This window comes from Acinonyx jubatus, chromosome A1, assembly GCF_027475565.1.
Source record: "Acinonyx jubatus isolate Ajub_Pintada_27869175 chromosome A1, VMU_Ajub_asm_v1.0, whole genome shotgun sequence".
In the NCBI taxonomy this organism is placed as follows: domain Eukaryota; kingdom Metazoa; phylum Chordata; class Mammalia; order Carnivora; family Felidae; genus Acinonyx; species Acinonyx jubatus.
The window spans coordinates 13,280,752-13,299,985 of NC_069380.1; the positions used below are offsets into that span (position 1 = coordinate 13,280,752).

Sequence of the window (19,234 nt, forward strand, 5' to 3'; positions counted from 1 at the left end):
CACTACATTGTATAGAGCCTCCTGGAAATGAAATGTCATAACTAATACCAAGGGGAGAATAGCTTTTATAGAGTCTGATGTTCACCTCTAATTTTTTTTCTATACAATTCTAATAAAGACACAAATGGTCCTGAGGTGAGTTCTTTCCAGACCTCTCATGTTGCTCTTGATGAGTGCTTGCAGAGATCATGGCTTCCTTTTTCTCTGCCATTCTGCAAATGGGTTGTGTGTGATAAGGAAATACCCAGAATCCAGACCCTCTCTCCAAGGCTCATGCAAGCCCAGAACTGAAGAAATTCTGGGGATAGTTAGGAGAGTAAGATTGAAGAAAATACAAATTTATACAGTACGTTTTCCTCAGGTCAAAGCGGACAGAATTATAGTCTTTAATACATTGTTTATAAAATGTACATTCGTTATGAAATTGTTCTATAAAAATAATGAATTATAAACATAAAGGGGTATTTATAAAGAAACTTCATTAAAATTTCCCTTTGAACATCGACAATGGTATTTACCTACGAATATTATCCAATGAACAGATATTTTTAGTATTTTTTAAGAGATAGCATATTATTTGACCAATGTCAGGAACACATTTATTTCATAAATATTTCATATTTACTAAATCAACTCAAGTAGATTTTTTTTATTACCAGCTTAAGATACTTGTATATTTAACCATTAAAACACGAGAGAATGTTTTAAATTGCATTTTTCTCAGTGATTTGCAGGGAATTCAGGTAGGGGCGGCTATGAAAAATGAGCCCATCTTCCTAGTTTGCAGTGCACTATATATAAATAAAATTAAACTTGTCAAGAGATAAGACTAGTCACTAAATAATGGTCATTGAATGAAAAAAAATTAAATCTGTTTGCATCAAAGTAATGCCATTTGGCAGACGATGTTAATGAAAAATAAATGTTTTGTTCTATACATTTTTTGAGTTTATCAAACACATGTACCATATCTAAAGATATCTTTTTACACAAGTCTTTTCTGCTACATTCTCTTCCTTATCAAACTTCACATAAGCAGCAAATTAATGTGTCTGATGTGACAGCCTAACAACTTGATCTTTTCTGAATCCAAAATAAGATGAAGATTTTGGACTTTTCCCTGAATGAAGTCCTCAGTGTGATATAGACAAAAACTCCCACCTATTTCATCATCTTCCTTTTTGGTACAATATAATCCTGGAATGGCAATCCTGGCCAAGATCTCATTACATAGGTATATGACTGGCAATGTGCTCTAACAGCAAAGGCTCAGTTAACACTTTCACAGTTCCAAATATATATATGTTCTTCAGGAACAGTGACAGTGGGCCTTAGCAAATTCAATCTCATTGAAAATTATTCTATAAGGCACATAATAAAAATGCATTGACATGAAAAATTATGCAGAATGGACACAAATACAAAATAATCCAGTGAGCGGACATATTCTGGGCTATAGTATGCAAGGTTGGTGAGATCCACAGAAAGTAAAATATTGCCAGATCCCCTCCCTCTGGTTCATCTATCATGCACATTCTCATTACATCAGTTCATGTGATATTGATGCTGTTTTTGTCATTTTCCTCATTACCGGTCTGAACATGACTAAAAACGATGATAATAGCAAGGTTTTAGGTGCGAATTTTAGCATAAGAAAATTATTTGGAACAGAACATCTAAAAAAATTGGAAGTATGAAAGTATTTTTAATCTATATAAAATTCAAATGGAAAGCCATTTTTTAACTGAATTTTCCTAGGATATAGCAAAGTATTTCAGAACCATGCCATAATCTTAAGAAGTCCAAACAGTTGGGCTCCAATGTGTAGCTGGTGTTTTCAATGGGATGGGAGTGTGGGCATTTATCTCAATGGAGAACATTTTTCAAAATAAGTGCTGGGGCACCTGGTTGGCTCAGTCAGTTAAGCATCCAACTGCAGCTCAGGTCATGATCTTATGGTTTGTGGGTTCAAGCCCTGCGTCGGACTGTGTGCTGACAGCTCAGAGCCTGGAACCTGCTTCAGATTCTGTGTCTCCCTCTCTCTCTGCCCCTCCCCCCACTTATGCTCTGTCTCTCTCTCTCTCAAAAATAAACACTAATAAAAAAATAAGGGCTGAACCCACATTTCTACCCACTGCTCTTTCTTATCTCTTGAATTTCTTTAAAGTTACATAAGCAGCTCATCTAAATTATCAAGAATGTCACTAAAGTAAGACATCTTTTAAATCTCTCTCATCCATCACTGCCAAAGAGATTGTCCCACCAAAGAAATTTGAACATATTACTTTCCATCTTCTGCAAAACATTCCCTGCCTCATGACCCACTCCGAGTTTCCTCAGCCCACTGACAGTGTAGTCTCCTCTCTCCATAATACAAAACAAAAAGGATAGGCTTTGAGCCTGAAAGACAAAATATTCTCTGCATTAACCAGGGCATGTGGCACATACCTGAAATGTGGCAAAAGGCTGAAGACGACATTCTCAGTATCTCACAGTTCTTAAAATGTTGTTGAAAGACTCTACTGGAGAGGGCCTCGAAGCTGGGTTCTGTGACTGGTTAAATATCTAAATCTTGCCGAGTCTTGGTTTCCACACATAGATAGGGGTAAGTAATAATAGCATATGATAAATAGCCCATGATTATTTCAGAGAGCAAGTGATATGTGTGAAAAATCGTGGCAAATCATGAAATCACTCAAGTTATTATGAAGTGCTATTACAGCTGATGGTTGTGCAACTATCTCCATAGTGCAGCAAAAAGAAACATGGATCCAATCTGGTTTGTGGATGGTGAAGGGGCTATGCGGTAAGCCTTATGAAGAACACAAATCCTTATTGCAGAATGAAGTTTGAAAGTGGAAAACCATTCTCAGGTCCTTACAAAAGACACTCATCTAGTTTTACACTCTCATGAATATAAAGACTCCCTACTGACTTCATTTAAAAAAATTTTTTTCAAATGTTTATTTTTGTGAGAGAGAGTGTAGGGGAGAGGGGCAGGGAGAGGGGGTAACAGAATCTGAAGCAGGCTCCAGGCTCTGAGCTCTCAGCATAGAGCTGATGTGGGGCTCGAACTCAACAAACGGTGAAATCATGACCTGAGCCCGAGTCGGATGCTTAACCTCCTGAGCCACCCAGGCGTCCTCCTACTGACTTTAAATTCAATTCAAACAATGGCTTTTTACCACCTGTACAGGAGAGCTGGATGCTAAGGGTATCCACAGGAATCCACACTCAGGGAGGTTCCTCCCACTGCCCGTGTTTTGCCCAAAAAACTCACTAGTTTCTTTCTACTTCTTCCTTTAGATACAGTGTCAGCAAAGTTATGAAAGTCAGAGGACACTTAAAAACAAAACCAAAATAAGCACTAATCTGGGAGAAATTTGGGGTGTAAGGGAATTTTAATGTAAACCAAAGTCTGTATTTTGGTCAGATTTAAGCAGGTTGTCAAGTTCCTCTCCATAGAGAAATGAACAGTCTGGGGGAGTAATGTTATCTGAAACGCTGCTGAGATTCACGAACTGTGTTTGGCTTGGAAGGGCTTCAAACTATTAAAAATATCTTCCAGAGCAGCCTGGCTGGCCCAGTCTGTCAGGCATGCAACACTTAATCTTGGGGTTGTGAGTTCGAGCCCCACGTTGGGTGTAGAGATGACTTAAAAATAAAATCTTGGAAACACCTTCCATAGTGTAATCAGTTCTCTAAGGCTGCCATAACAAATTACAACAAAATGGGTGGCTTAAAACAACAAACATTTGTTCTCTCAAGCTCTGGAGCTAGAAGTAGGATTGGTAGGCGTTGGTAGGATTGTATTCCCACGGAAGGGTTTAGGGAAGAATCTTGCCTCCTTCCTAGTTTCTGGTGGTTTATGGCAATCCCTGGCTTGTAGGTGTCTCATTCCATGTCTGCCTCCATGTCCCCATGGCCTCATTCCTTTGCATCTCTGCATCCAAATCTCCCTTCCTCTTCTCTTATGAAGATATCAGTCCTCAGTTTTAGGCACTATGCTAATCCGGGATGAGCTTAACTTGATCACATATTGTTGGTTCAAAACCTCCTCAGAAGCTTTTCAGGTATAATCTGAAATCAGGCCCCATATCCTGAGGTCAGAGAGAGACCAAAGAAAGAGGCAGGCCACTCCAGACTGCTAGGGCTGGGTTTAATAAGCAAGAGAATTTGTATATGAAGCTTGCCTTGGGCAGCTGCGAGATGAGATCTCTATACCCACCCAACCAAATCTTAAAAGTTTATACAGAGGCCTTAACATAAACTGTCCAGATGATCTCAACACCACATTGCTGTGTCAAGGCTGTGTCCTTGAAACGGCTTCTGGCAGCAGGGAAGCCCAGCAAAATGCACATTTCACAGCCTCTGATCTCCAGGTTCCAGCTCACAGGTCAACTGGAGGTCATGTTCTCTGGATGGCCTCCCCTAACACATCGGAAAAGACCTTATTTCCAAATAAGGCCTCAATCCCAGGTACGAGGGACTAACACTTGAATGTATCTTTTGGGGGGACATAATTCAAACCCCTGCACCTAGTAAAAGAAGGATTTCATTCAAGCCTGAAATACTGGAGGAGTAATAGATAAAGTGAATTAAGAATTAGGGATTAAAGTACTAAATCAGACCTCTGCGTGTTTCTTGAAAACTGGCTTTAATCTAAGCATATAATCTTTTAGAAAAGTAGTATATGCTGTTCACCTTTAATTCTTTTTAGTGTTTATTTATTTTGGAGAGACAGAGAGACACAGAGCACGAGTGGGGAAGGAGCAGAGAGAGAGGGAGACACAGAATCCCAAGCAGGCTCCAGGCTCTGAGCTGTCAGCACAGAGCCCGGCACGGGGCTAGAACTCACAAACGGGGAGATAATGACTTGAGCCGAAGTCGGCGTTTAGCCGCTGGAGCCACCCAGGCGCCCCTCTACTATTCACCTTTATATGCACAGCAAATATTTAAAAGTTGAGAGAAAACATTAGACATGAACAAAATAACAGTTGAAATAAGTGATACAATAAATGAGTTTGATAGTCACATAAATTCCATGAAAAAAAAAAAAGAACATTGAATCAGAACGTATAGCACTATCCCCAAAATCACAAGGAAATGATAAAGAGCTAAAACAAAAGGGGAAGCTAGGAGATATAGAATATAGAAACAAAAGTGTCAATATCCACAAGATAGATTCCTTAAAGGAAAGAAAAATAAAAAGATTGCAGGAAATATCTGACAAATAATGAAAGTAAATTTCCTAGAATCAAAGGAAGATGAAAAACATCAGGTTGAAAGGGTTTATCGAGTGCCAAACAGGAGAAAAACAACTTGTGGAAACATTATGGCGAAGGTTAAGCGTATCAAAGACAAAGACGGGCGCCTGGGTGGTGCAGTGGGTTAAGCCCCACTCCCACCCCCAATTTTTGATCTCGACTCAGGTCATGATCTCACAGTTCGTGACCTTAAGCCCCACATCTGGCTCTGCCCACTTGGGATTCTGTCTCTCTTTCTCCCTGTCCCTCCCCGGCTCTGTGGGCTCTCTCTCTCTCTGTTTCAAAATAAATAAATAAACCTAAAAAAAAAAAAAAAGAATATCAAAGACAAAGAGGAAATTCAAAAATATTTCAGAGAGAAATAGAGGACCAACAAGGAAATGAGAATAACCGATGGACATCAAACTTCCACTCCTAATTTAGATTTCTTCTATTTTAAATGTTAGAATTTAACGGAGAAAATAAGAGACCCACAAATGTTGAGGTATCTGGAAAGCTCAGAGCAAATTCTGCTGATAAAAGACACTCTCAATTCTATTTTTTTATCTTGAAACATGTAAATATTTTAGCCAAAGTACTTTCACACATTCTGTCTTTTTGTTCCATCCAAAAGGCCTTTCTCTGATATTTTTATAAAACAGAATTTTATTCTTTTCAATGTTTTGCCAGGCATACGGCTACAAAACCATAGTCATCTTCAATTCTATTGCATTGTGGCCTAGAATATAAATTTATCCAATTAAAGACAGGAATGCTAACAAAAAAATCTTCGTGTAAGTCAAGAAATTCAAAATAACCGTGTTTAACTTGAAATTGTTTACTTTGAAAATTGAAACATTTTTCATCTTCCATTGTTTGATACATGCAGTTCTTCCTCTGCTTCTGTGGTAATAATTTTAACCATCCTCTTGTTTCTGATCCATGTTTTCAACAATTGCAATTAGCCAAAAGTCTCAAAAGATTAATTTTTTTCAGTATGTGGTAGGTTAAACGCTTTGATCAAAGGTTTCCGAGTTATTAGGAAAAAAAAAATTAATGTTGATTTTTGAGAGAGAGAGAGAGCACAAATGGGGGAGGGGCAGAGAGCGAGGGAAACAGAAAATCCGAAGCAGGCTCCACACTGTCAGAGCAAAGCCCGGCATGGGGCACGAACCGGTGAACCAAGAATTGGATGCTCAACCGCCTGAGCCACCCAGGCACCCCCGAAGTAATTTTGAACAAAATAGAAGTTTTTTTTGTTTTGTTTTGTTTTTCTTTTTGTTTTCGATTCTGGGGGCACACTGAGGTTGTAATAAGTTTATAAAGTAGTTCTTCAAAGTCAACATTTCTGCAATTGAACTGATGATGGGCACTAGGGAGAGAAAGCATGCGCCATCACGTTAAAGTGCCTCTCCTAAATTCAACATTAGCTTCTTCACAAATATGTTGTAGTTCATTTATTCTACCCATGTAATATATACAAATTATTGTAAATTTTGACAAGTCTTGATTTCAACTTCGATCGGTAGGGTATCAAAGATTATACTGGTTTCTGTGAGTTATGTATGCATTACAATCAATCAATTCCAAATGCGATTCATCTCGATCAGTCTCTTAATTTAGTCAGTTTTTTTCTTTATATCATGATATAGCACTACACCAACATTTATATTCAAATAATTTTATCTTCAATGTTGAAAATTTTAACCAAACTTAGTATAAATTTTTAAAATTTATGATAAAATTTGCAATAATTGCAACTATTTCAACTTCTTTTTAATGAATATTTGAAGCTTTATTTTGATTACATAAATTGAAAATATTGACCTATGATTGGAATTAATTTGACTGATTTTTCCATTTGAGACATGTAATGACACTGATGTAAAAGTCGTATCCTTCGATTGTTTGCCAGATTCTTCTAATAACAGGCCCAACTTAACTAACAGCTATCTTTCACTTTTCATGCCTGCACAGGAAACCACTGGGTCTAAACTGTGTAAAATAAATTTAGAAGAGCAACCATTTGATCTAAATGAATAATCATGTAATAAAAATAAAGCACACGTCCTGCTACTACTCATGTTAAGTTGTCATCCTTGGGCATTTCTTTTTAATAACTACCAATTTTTGAAGTGTACATCGTTGTTCTGTAGCAGATTTGTGTCTTCCCGTTCTCTTGCAGTTAGTGATAATCATGACAACACTCATAATGGATGATAAATGTTTACAAATATTTTGTGCAAATCACACAGTTATTATCACTTTCTTGGGAAACAGAAAATCAGTACTTAATTTTAACTAAACATGGACTTTCATTTCTCATTTAGCTTGTTGCTGTCAAAAAGGTTTACTGGGGGAAAATATATTATGAAATAAGAAGAAACAGTTATAGAAGTATGCCTTAAAATTATTGACAAAACCAGTGAAGCAAGGGTGTTCAGACTGTTATTGATATACCCTACTGCACAACTTCAGCCTTTATTTCCCTGACATATTTCATGAACACTTAAATTATAATTTCCCATGTTTCCAATGGACTCCAACTGACTCTACCAACTGGCTGCTGACTTGTGTCTTCATGCATCTCACAGGCCACAGCATACCTTGCTTCTCCCACCACCATCCACGCCATTACCAATGTCCAGAACACTTCATTTTCTCAGTAAGAGCCCCACTTGCGGTTTGCAAAAGGGAGGGGTTAATTGAGTACATCTGGAAAGGATTGAGAAAGAACATGGATCATGTTCCCAATTTAACAGTGTGTTAAAGTGAGAATTCTGTTCACTGCATATACATCCCACACGCTACAAGAAGACACCAGCTGGAAAGACACAGTGAAGGTTTATCAAACCCATCCAGCTTTATTCTAATACAACTATAACTAGTAATACCATATTTGAAAATGATAAATTCATAGTGAATGCTAGACAGAAGGCAGGGCACCAGATTCCAACGTGTGATTATAGGATGTCTAGTCACCCTGTTTAAGGTTTATATAATGATTTAGTACTAAAGACGCCAAAAAGGCGTCCAGATTTTACATATAATTGAACAATAAAGCTATTAATACCATGGCCTATTCCTGATGGAAAATGAGAGGAGTTCCAGTTGCCCCCTGATTGCATCTTATTTTATTGCAGGAAAAGTTTGAAAAAAGAAGTCGCAGTTACTTAAAAACTACAAACTCAGAAATGGCAAATCTCAGAATGCCAAGAACTAATTTTAAAATAATCTTTTGAAATAAAAGAACCCTTATTTTAGGATAGCAGGTTGAGAACAGAAGTATTAACCATCTAGTAGTTTTAGTTATCCAAAATTAGACATGTTTCAGATTGGCTATAGGTTTTGTTAAAAATGGGGCTGGAGATTTTCTGCATAACTCAAGGTTCATACGGGGAGATAGATCTGGCGTACAAAGATCCTTTTTGCCAGTTCCTCTCCAAGATGTTACAATTGCAGTTACCCAGCAGCTTTTATGATCCAAAACATCATAATTCTTCACTTAAAATTTTTTAAGTCAGTATCGTGAGCATGCAGGACACAACACGTACCATTATTACAACACTAGATCTATTCACTAGCTTAAGGTAAAAGAGAACAAAAGTGAGTTTACTGAAATTAAGAATTGATGTGTTTTTAAACGGAGCCCATTTTGAGGTCATCAGATTTGTTGCTATGTCTCTTGTTACATGGGTTTCAGGGAACAGCACATATCCATGAATGCCCGAGGTCATGTAAAGCTCAGACAACAGTAGTTTCTCCTGGATCCTTAAAATTTTTATTTCTTTTTAAGCAATCCTTTATTTCTTGCTTGATTTCATTATTCAAAGGGCCCTCTTTAGGTTAAAGTGATCTATTTCCCAAGAGCTGTGTAGTAGCAACTAAAAAACATAAATAAACTTGAGTCAAGGAATAATGGGTTTTCTACTGTTGAGGTTCAGCATGACTCCAATGATCCTGTTTTCTTACTCAGAAGCCATTCTTCACCAAATTATCACATGTCTTTGCTACATGTTTTAGATGCAATAAATTTTACAAAGTGCTATGTGGTACTATAGGGATTCCATCCTGTGACCCAAAGCATCAGTCTGTGAGCTCATCGTCAAAACTATGGAGAGAAGCAGTGGGGTTGAATGTATGACCTCATCCTCCCAGTTTCCAAACTTGACGCCAGCCAGATACATGCAAAATGATGTCAGAAATAAAGTTTGCACTTGGGGCCTAAGTGGCCTATTTCCTTTTCTTTCCTTTCCCCACTCAGCCATTTTAATGTTTTTCCAGAAATGTTTGTGAAGTCTTCTGCAGTGAGAGCTTGCTTCTGCCCTGAGTGGAAATATATCAAACTCTGCTGATACCTCTGGAAGTGACATATTTGAAAGACACTCCTTTACTCTTTATTCATGCTCCTTACTAATACCCTTTAATGGCTTAGAAGAGGAAGAATAGGCACTCACTGGCTTCTCCTCTGTTATGTGTAATGAATCTCTCTATGGCTGTGGTGAGCCATTAGAAGGACCTCACACAAAGTTTTAGGCCTTTTCCAGAGCAGCCAGATCTCCTGTGCAAACAACCAGAGAAACAATAGCCCTCAATGCGTGACCAGCAAAAGATGCTGAAAAATAGAGGGAGTGTTCTGACTAAGGCATGCCAAGTTCTGTAATACCACTCACTTGACTGGTAGACTTTACCCTTTCTCTAAGTACCTAGACAAGTGGTGGGCAGATGAATGCGGCCCCCCTTCCCCTCCGTCCAGACATAAACATATCACAGGAGGTGCCTTGGAAGAATGGAGGGGGTCTCTAGGAGCATGTGCAGCCCCCATCCTGCTGAGCCAGAGAAAGGAAAATTACACTCCTCAGAAATAGGAAGCACGCTCGCCCACCTCACATTGGCTTTCTTTTGTTGTACTGACACGGGAAGTGCCTCTGAAAGCAAAATGATTTACAAACGAAGTACAGTACTTCTCCCCAATATAATCTTTGACACCTAACTCATGAGTGGACCCTACTTGACTTTTTGGAAACTGTACTGTCAAACATGATAGAACATCAAAGGCAGTTATAAATATCCCACAGGCCTTGAACAAAATCACGTGGAACTCCAAATGCCATTAATCTTTAAAGAGCAACCTGCCCAGCAATTTGCTTTAGAAGCCTGATGTTAGCACTCCAACGGTTCAGCCTGGACAGAAAGTTGTGAATTGCCGGAGTCACGGATATCAGTTTTGAACAAGATGGTCCTGGGCCATGGGGAAAAAAGACGACCCAAAACTATGAGAGACACTGATGTGCTTACAGCAATGGAGGAGGAGGCAGAAAGGAATTGAAATTTTAAAAAAGTTGTTTTTTTTTTTAATGTTTTATTTTTGAGACAGCGAGAGAGAGCATGGCCGGGAGGGCCAGAGAGAGGGAGACACAGAATCTGAAGCAGGCTCCAGGCTCTGAGCTGTCAGCACAGAGCCCAACGTGGGGCTCAAACTCACAAACCATGAGATCATGACCTGAGCCAAAGTCGGATGCTTAACTGACTGAGCCTCTCAGGCGCCCAGGCACTGAAATTTCAAACCACGGTCTTGAGTATCTAATTACTGAGTTGACTTCCCAGCATAGGTATTGTCATTCTGCAAGGCACTGTGCTCTGGGGGCCTCTGAAGGAAAGGAAGGAAATCAACTTCTACGGAGCATAAGCCATTGGACAAGCCTTCCACATCAACTTGCTCTTTCATCCCCGCAATAATTTTATGAGGTTCATTAGATGCACTCACAACATCTTCACTCACCGGACATTGAAATGACTGATTTTCTTCAGCCTCTCCATGTGCCAAGGGATGTCTGCAGCCAGCGGGGAGGCTGTTCTGTGCACTCACTGGCTTCTGCTCTCACCATTTGAGTTGTTTGCCTGCCAAACACCAGTTGCATCACCTTTCAAACCACTTGCAATTATAATTAGGTAATCTAATGCGATAGTTACCATATCAATGAAAAAGTGCAAATGAAAGAAAGCTGTGGTTTCTATGAAAACTGAGTTGAGTGACCTAAAAGGACTTGTTTTAAAGGCAAGTCAGCTAAAACAAACAAACGAAAAGCTGTAATCAAATTTGTCACGGGCCACACGCTTGTAAAAAAGTAAAAAAATAAACAAAGGGTGGAGATAATGTGAGTGGGAATAAAGATCTGGAATGATTGTTTACTTAAACTGAAGTGTAAGTCTTCAATCCCTTTAATAACAAAAATACAAGAGAGGTGACAATTCATCACGGGCGTCGCTTTTGCAAGAAAGGAAGGACTCCAGCTTTATTCAGAAAAATGCTTCAACCCTGCACCAAAATGTTGGGTAATAAATGCATTCTCCTGTATTTTAAAAAAATATTGCCAGTATAATGCCTATCATTGCTCAAAACTGCATACCTGAGCTGTTTTGTATGTTTGCTTGATTTTTATTAACTGACCAAGTACTGGCCCTGATTGTGTCACGTATGAGGACTGTCACTAAATTCTGACCCCATATTATAGACGACGAAACTAAGGATCAGAAAGAATAAGTTGATTTCTCAAAAAGCCACAGCTGATGAACGGCTAGAGCACTAGACTTGTCTTTCTGCTATATCTAACATGGAATTAGTTGATTCTGTGGCTACACCTTTCAAATCCCTATTTATTCTTTCCTCATCATTTCACCCTGTGTTTCTGTCCTTCTGTGAACCAGCTCAAAGTCTTGCAGGCTTCCTACAGCCTACGAGGTCAGATGGCCTCCCATCAAGCACTGAGGAAGCGTCAGCACAGAGTGCCTCAGCTGAGGCTCCCCCTGGGATTCCTCCTGAGCCCTGGGTCCTGGAATCTGCCCTCCTTCCCAGCCTCTCGGGCTGACCTCTTGGGGCAGACTTACTGAGCTCTAGTTGGATCTCTCTGACCTCATGCTCTGTAGCTGGTAATACTCCTCCCAGACCTCGAATGTGACCTGGCATCCTGGAACCTCTGCCTGGGTCTGGTGCCTCCAACTTCCACTTGTCTCAGAGGGCATATTAGGCACCCATCATTTCTTCTCGTCCAGATGACTCCTTGTGACCATTTGCTCTAATTTCAAGGAGGTCATGTTTTCCTACATCCTGGTAAGAAACCAAAGTAGAAAAATTTCAGTTTAATTCCAGAGTCACACTGGTAATCTGAATCTTCAGAATCTTAGCCCCATCTCTAAATATTTTCATAGCCTCCTTCTTAATCTTGTCTGTCGCTAGGCCCCGGAGAAAGCTTTCCATCCCCTGTGAAGATGCAAAGTGATCAGCCACAAGTCTTTTCTTCACCCTCGTCTTGACTCCCTGTTCTTACTGCCTCTGGAATTAAGGCATTCTCAGTCAAGACCTAAAGAGAGGACTTGTACTTCAGGCAATTTGATTAATGTGAATTCACAGCAAAGATGAGTGTTCTCTAGAGCTCTACACATCCCTCATTGAACTCTTTTCCACCAATCCACCACTCTGAGGGAAGAAATAATTGTAGTTAAGCAGAACTGAGCAGCTTTTTTACTTTCTTCAAAGAAGAATTTTGAGTATGATGTCAAACAATGGAATGTCAGGGGTTTATTCATTTCTTTGGGGGGGGGAGCATCAATAAGCAGCTAAAACAGGGATTCATAATGGATGGCCCAGCTTACCCCTAATATTTCACTGCTCCACATTGTCGTGACACAGCTGTACTGAACAGTGTGAAATCATCAGAAATAATGAGTTGTCTGTGAAAATGTTGCAGGCTGAAATCCTAATGAGCTATTTAGGCTGAGAAGCTTAAATATTTTCATTACTGTAGTAGGAGCTTATACAATGAATTTATGGACATAAATACGATTCAAAAACTAGAAAATGGTAAAACAAATATTAAGTGAAGCTTCCTCTTCCATTTATTGGCCCAATTTGAGTTGTCATACCAAAACCCAGACCTCTGCCCCATATCCCTCGACGAAAAAATAACTTCAGCCATTGCCAAGGGAATTTGCTTCTACTGACTTCATATCAATGATAAGTGATCTCTAGGTTCTCAAGAAAATATTCTGGAAGACAGAGCATGTTTTCATTTGGGATGAACCTGGGCTCATAAGAGGGGGGGGGGGGAAGACTCTTGTGTTGAGCTGTTATACTTTGAGTCTCTTTCTCACAGCAATTTAGCCTACTCTACCTAATACATATGTTAATAGCATGGACGGGAGGGAAAGATCTGGGATGGTAGGCTGGATGAGGTGCAACAGTCTAGGCAACCCTTCTACCGTTGACTACTGTCACCCGCCATGACACTGGTCCTCCCAGCCCCAGCCAAGCTTGGGGAATGGAACTGGAGAGGACAAAGGAACAAGTTCCTCCAGCTCTGGGTGAGCTGCTAGAAGGTTTGGATCCCAAAGCCTTTTGGGGGGCCTTTCCCAAATCTTTGACTCTAGCCAAATAATCACTTGAATTAGTTTGGACCAAACTGGGATTTTCTAGTGCCGCAAATGTATCATAAAAACCAGAAGTTTCATAACTAATCCACTTACCTATGGGGTTTCTAGTGATTCCTGTAGCAACAGAGGCACCAGGTGCTTAGGGAAGGTTATTTAAATAAAGGGGTTTCATCAGAAGCTGCCAGGGTTAACCCGTGGAGCAAGCACTTTGTTTTACACGAACATGTTTCTCCTTTCTTACTGGTGACTGTAGAAAGAACAGATGTGTGATATTTAGGTGTGGTGATAAACACCTATGGTGCAGATGAGAACATTTGCATCCTAAATGCAAACTTAGAGTTAGCAAAGGGAAGGCAAAATAAATAAACAATGATCCACCAAAGATTTTAGATACCTACTGTATGTCAGAGAGAGCACTAAAACTATCATGTTAAATCAAGACCATTAAACACACTTAAAATATCACAAACATTTAGGAATGATGTCCTGAAAATAACACATAACTTCACTCGGCCTTTTCAAAAACTTTTAAGTGCATCTGTTAGATCATGTCAGAGTTCAGATTTTCTGATATAACATAATAGGCTCCTGAACACTGTCTGAGACACCTAGGGAGATAATTGGAGAACTCAGTAACGTTTGTTACACCTTTGCATATCTTTGTGATTCTCAGATATCATAATGAGGATAGAAGTGTGGAAAATGCTTTCTTTTTTCTATGCCTTAGAAAAGAAAATGGTGGATGCCCACTTAACCACAAACAGAGATGTCAGTCATAATTTAATACCAACTTTCTAGGCTCCTCGGGTTATGCTGACAAAGGATAGTGGCTCAAAGATCTAAATCCAAGAGCACAGACCATACAACTCTTAAGAAGAAAATGGGGGTGGGGCGCCTGGGTGGCTCAGTCGTTAAGCATCCAACTTCAGCTCAGGTCACGATCTTGCCCTCTGTGAGTTCGGGTCCCATGTCAGGCTCTGTGCTGACAGCTCAGAGCCTGAAGCCTGTTTCGGATTCTGTGTCTCCCTCTCTCTCTGCCCCTCCCCCGCTCACGCTCTGTATCTCTGTCTCTGAAAAATGAATAAACCTTAAAAAAAATTTTAAATAAAAAAAAGAAAAAAATAGGGGAAAAGCTGCTTAATGGCATTGGATTTGATAATGATTTCTTCTCCATGACACCAAAAACATAAGCAGCAAAAGAAAAAAATAGATAAACTGGATTATATAAAAATTTAAAATGGAGACCATCAACACAGTGAAAAAGGCAACCCCACAGAATATTTGCAGGTCATACATCTAATAAAGGGTTAGTATCTAGAATATATAAAGAACTCTTACAACTCAACAACAACAACAACAAACCCAGACAGATTAAAATGGACAAAGGAGTTGAATAGACATTTCTCCACAAATGGCCAATAAATACATGAAAAGATGCTCTACATAATTCATCGCTAGAGAAATGAATATCAAAACCACAATGAGATACCACTTTTCACCCATTAGGATGGCTATTACCAAGCAAAAACAAAAACCAGAAAAAAAGTATTGGTAAGGCTATAGAGAAATCAGAATCTTTGTGATTTCCTGGTGGGAATGTAAAATGGTGCAGCTTCTATGGGAACCAGTATGGCAGCTCCTCAAAAAGTTAAAAATAGAATTACTCTGATTCAGTAATTCCACTTCTAAGCATATATCCAAAGGAATTGAAAGCAGGGACTTGGACAGATATTCGTATACCAGTGTTCATAGTAGGATAATTCCCAATAGCCGAAAGGTAGAGCAACCCATGTGTCCATTAGTAGATGAATGGATAATAAAGACAGTGTGGTATACAGATACCATGGAAGATTATTAAGCCATAAAGAGGAAGAAAATTCTGACACATGCTACCAAATGTGTCAATGTTGAAGACATTATGACAAGTAAAATAAGCCAGTCATGAAAGGACAAATACTGTATGATTCCACTCCTATGAATTTCCTAGAGTAGTCAAATTGATAGAGACTGAAAGTAGAATGGTGATTTCCAGATGCAAGGGCCAAGGAAAACCCAGTTAGCATGTGTAATGGGTATAAAGTTTCACTTTTAGAAGATGAAAGAAGTTTTGGAGATGCATGGTGGTAATGGTTGTACAACATTGTGAATGGACCCAACACCACTGAACTGTATGACTCAGAATGGTTAAAATGGTAAATTGCATGTTACGTATATTTTACCACAATTTCCTAAACAAAAAACAAATTAAAAAGGATAATGGCACATATTGTGAATTATTTAAAAAGCACTTTATTCTTAGTTACATATATAATTTAGGAGTAAGGGCTTCAAGAATCTGAATTATTCAGCAAATCTGTATGCAGAGACCTAGTCTTTTGGGAAATGAATAATCTGTTAGGCAATTTTATTCCCATTAAGAAAAAAAACGTTAAGTAAGTTGATTGTGGTTATAGTTTGGAGTATTTTACTCAGGTCCAAACTCTTTAACTGCTGTCCTTGTCCGTGATGGTTCCCCCTGTGTCTTTTACTACTATGACCAGCAGCATGCATGCCATATATACTATGAGTCTACACCCCCTCTATGGCTGATTGGAACAACAATAGTCACCTGACCCAGCTTGGGGGGGTGCTTTGCCAGGGAATGTGGAATTAGGAGACAGAGAGCATGTAATAGGTACCCTCTTAAAAGACCCCCAGTGATCTCTATATACTGGAATGTATGCTCTCTTGAGTGTGGACTGAACCTAGTGTCTCACTTCTAACAAGTAGAATAAGAAAAGGTGATGGTATGTCAACTCTGAGATTGGGTTATAAAAAGACAGCAACTTCCATCTTGCTCTCCCTTTCATGCTCAGTCTGCTAGAAACCAGCTGCCATATTGTGAGTTGCCCTATGGAAAGGCCCATGTTGCAAGGAATTATGAGAAGTCAATAGCCAGTGTGCTCAACAACCTCCAAGGAACTGAATCTTGCCAACAGCCATATGAGTGAATTTAGGAGCAAATCCTCCTTCAGTGAAACCTTTCAATAAAACTGCAGCTCTAGTCAGCATTTCAATTGCAGCCTTGTGTGAGATTTTGAGGAAGAGGCACCCAGCTAAGCCACACCTTATTTCCTGCCGGCACAAAAACTGTAAGATAATAAATGTTTGTTGCTTTAAGTTACTAAGCCTTAGGCTAATGTGTTATACAGCAATAGATAACTAATACAAAGGGACAGATGTCATGACCTTTGGGGAAGCAAAACTTAAAACATATAAATATGGCATTTGAGGGTGGCAACATGATGCCATGTAAATAAAGGAGCAGAGAAATGTCTCTTAAGAGAAAAACAATTAAGGATAGACGCAAAGAGAAGCAGAGACCAGAATCTGAGTGAGTATACGTCTAGGTTCCCAGGGGCTTCCTAGTTCCCCATACTTCCTGAGGCCTGGCTGCATTCCTGTCTTTGTGTTCCATGAGGTCCCTGGCTCTGCACAATAAATCGTCCAGTTTTACTTTATCTCAGTTGATTTTTATAACTTGCAATCGATGTATCAAATTGTATGGTTGGATAGGACCTATCAAGTCTCACCCAAGGCTGATTATTTAAGGTCTTCAGATACTTGACACTGAGTTTGACCGTTTAGAGCTCTTGGCCTGAGAGGCACCTGGATATGCTAAGCCACTTGACTTTGGGTCAAAAGAAATTGAGCCAACTTCAAGAGTAACTAGCTGTCAACCTACTGCTCTAATCAATGATCAACCATGGCAACATCCATCCGGTGTTAGTTGGTTTGGATAATATTTGTATGGAACTTAGAGATCCCAGCTGAAAGCTGTTTGAGACAATGTTGCTGTTGATACAGAGCAAATTATTGTCCTTTCTTGCAAAGAACACAGTGATATTTTTGGAGCTCTCTTATTATGTTATATGATGCAAATACATATCCAGAGGAAGCATATTTTAATTCTTAGAAACAGAGTAACTACATAAAATGTACTATCCTCTCTTAATCCAGTTAAATCTCTTTGTTGTTTTCTGTTTTAAAGTCATATCACTGTCTAATCACTCACTATCTTAACAAAATTCAAAGCAGTTTGTGTATTACAAGCTTGGCAATAAAATAGGGACTTAAAAGCAATAAACATCTTAGAAACAATTCATCAAGCCCTAAAAAGGTGCCAGAATGAGTTTTGGAATGATAAGTTTGAATTTAAAAATCAAAATTTGTTCTCAGGCTGGGACTTAAAATGTCACCAATACATTTTTATAGCCAAGATTTAAACCTTGAAAAATAGCCTAGACCTCCAAGCAAATACAGATGAACTGCAGTCGTTCTGACACACCAACAGTACCCCGTTTTGGATCCATGAACGTGTGTACCCCACATGTGTGAATTATCTGAATTTCTGCCTTGTGTCTTATGTCCTCATGTTTACCATTCATTCTTACATTGAGAGATGTGTGTCTGGCATGATATAAACACCATGCTGGTGTGCCAGGAGTCTGTAGCCCCACTCCAGCTGACTACAAAAACAAGAGACACATGACCTAAAGGCATTCGAACTCATTTTTTAAAAAACATTCAACAGTATATTAACTGTTATTATCCTTAGGCCAAACAAAGCATCCTCAAAACAAGGCCTCAGGCATACAGCTGTCAACCATAGACAGAACTTTTCTTTCCTCCCAACTCATCCTTAAACTATACTGGTCTGGTATCCTGTCCCTCCAGGACCCATCTGCCATGTACACCTAGGTGTGTGTCACATCCATCCATAGACAAGTTCTTCCTACCTTCCCAGATGATCCTATTTGCATAGTCAGGGTTACTGGGCCCTGGATGCCAGGATCTTGACTGCAATTGTCAATGGGGTTTCCCAATTTCAGGTAACTCTTTTGAATAATAGCATAAAGGGTTTTTTTCAGTTCTAACATTTATGGTGCCAATAAAATTGAGAATATCTGGTGAGAATATTAAATAAACTCTATGCAGTTTACCAATTTGTTCACTGTGGAAAGATATGTGCCTGTGCATGTATTCATCACATGAATATCTGTCTCCTCAACGACACCTGTGGCCTCTCCTTGGGCTTCTGCCTCCTCTCCTCCAGATACCCAGCTCACTCCTTTCTCTTCTTTAGGGCTCTGCTCAAGTGTTGCCCTATCACAGAGGTTTTCCTTGACTGCCTGTATAAATAGCATTCCTGTCCTTCTTTCACACGCACTCTCTCTCCCTTGTCCTGCTGTATTGTCCTTCATGACACTTAACCACCCTCTGACACGCTCTTGTCTGTCTTCCTACAATGGAATCCAAGTGCCCAGAGCATAGAAACAGCTGTGCGACCGAAGCCTAGAACAGAACCTCGTCTTCGGTCAGTTCTCAATAAATATGTACTGCATGAATAAATATGTATGTTACATATAGATACCAAAAAATAAATGCAACATTTCAATTAAATGTGGTTATAAGGACTGATGAAGCTTGGTCAGCACTAGAACCATTTTATTTTGCTCTTCGGGATCTTTCTTTTTGTATCACTAGAACGTCTTTCCTGCATTCTTTTCCCTGTTACA

General features: G+C 39.3%; 1 long non-coding RNA gene across 3 annotated transcripts in view; it reads right to left on the minus strand.

The window, feature by feature from the left end:
- Positions 1–10,751: 10,751 nt before the first annotated feature.
- The window catches only part of LOC113600780 (uncharacterized), a 71,624-nt gene continuing 63,141 nt past the window's right edge, over positions 10,752–19,234 (minus strand). For 2 of the 3 annotated variants that reach the window (XR_003421870.2, XR_008294987.1), the window contains 3 exons: positions 13,770–13,923; positions 12,135–12,354; positions 10,752–11,147 (listed from right to left, as the gene is read on the minus strand). This is a non-coding gene — a long non-coding RNA (uncharacterized LOC113600780). The remainder of the gene's footprint in view (positions 11,148–12,134; positions 12,355–13,769; positions 13,924–19,234) is intronic. The other variant, XR_003421871.2, reaches the window with a different exon arrangement.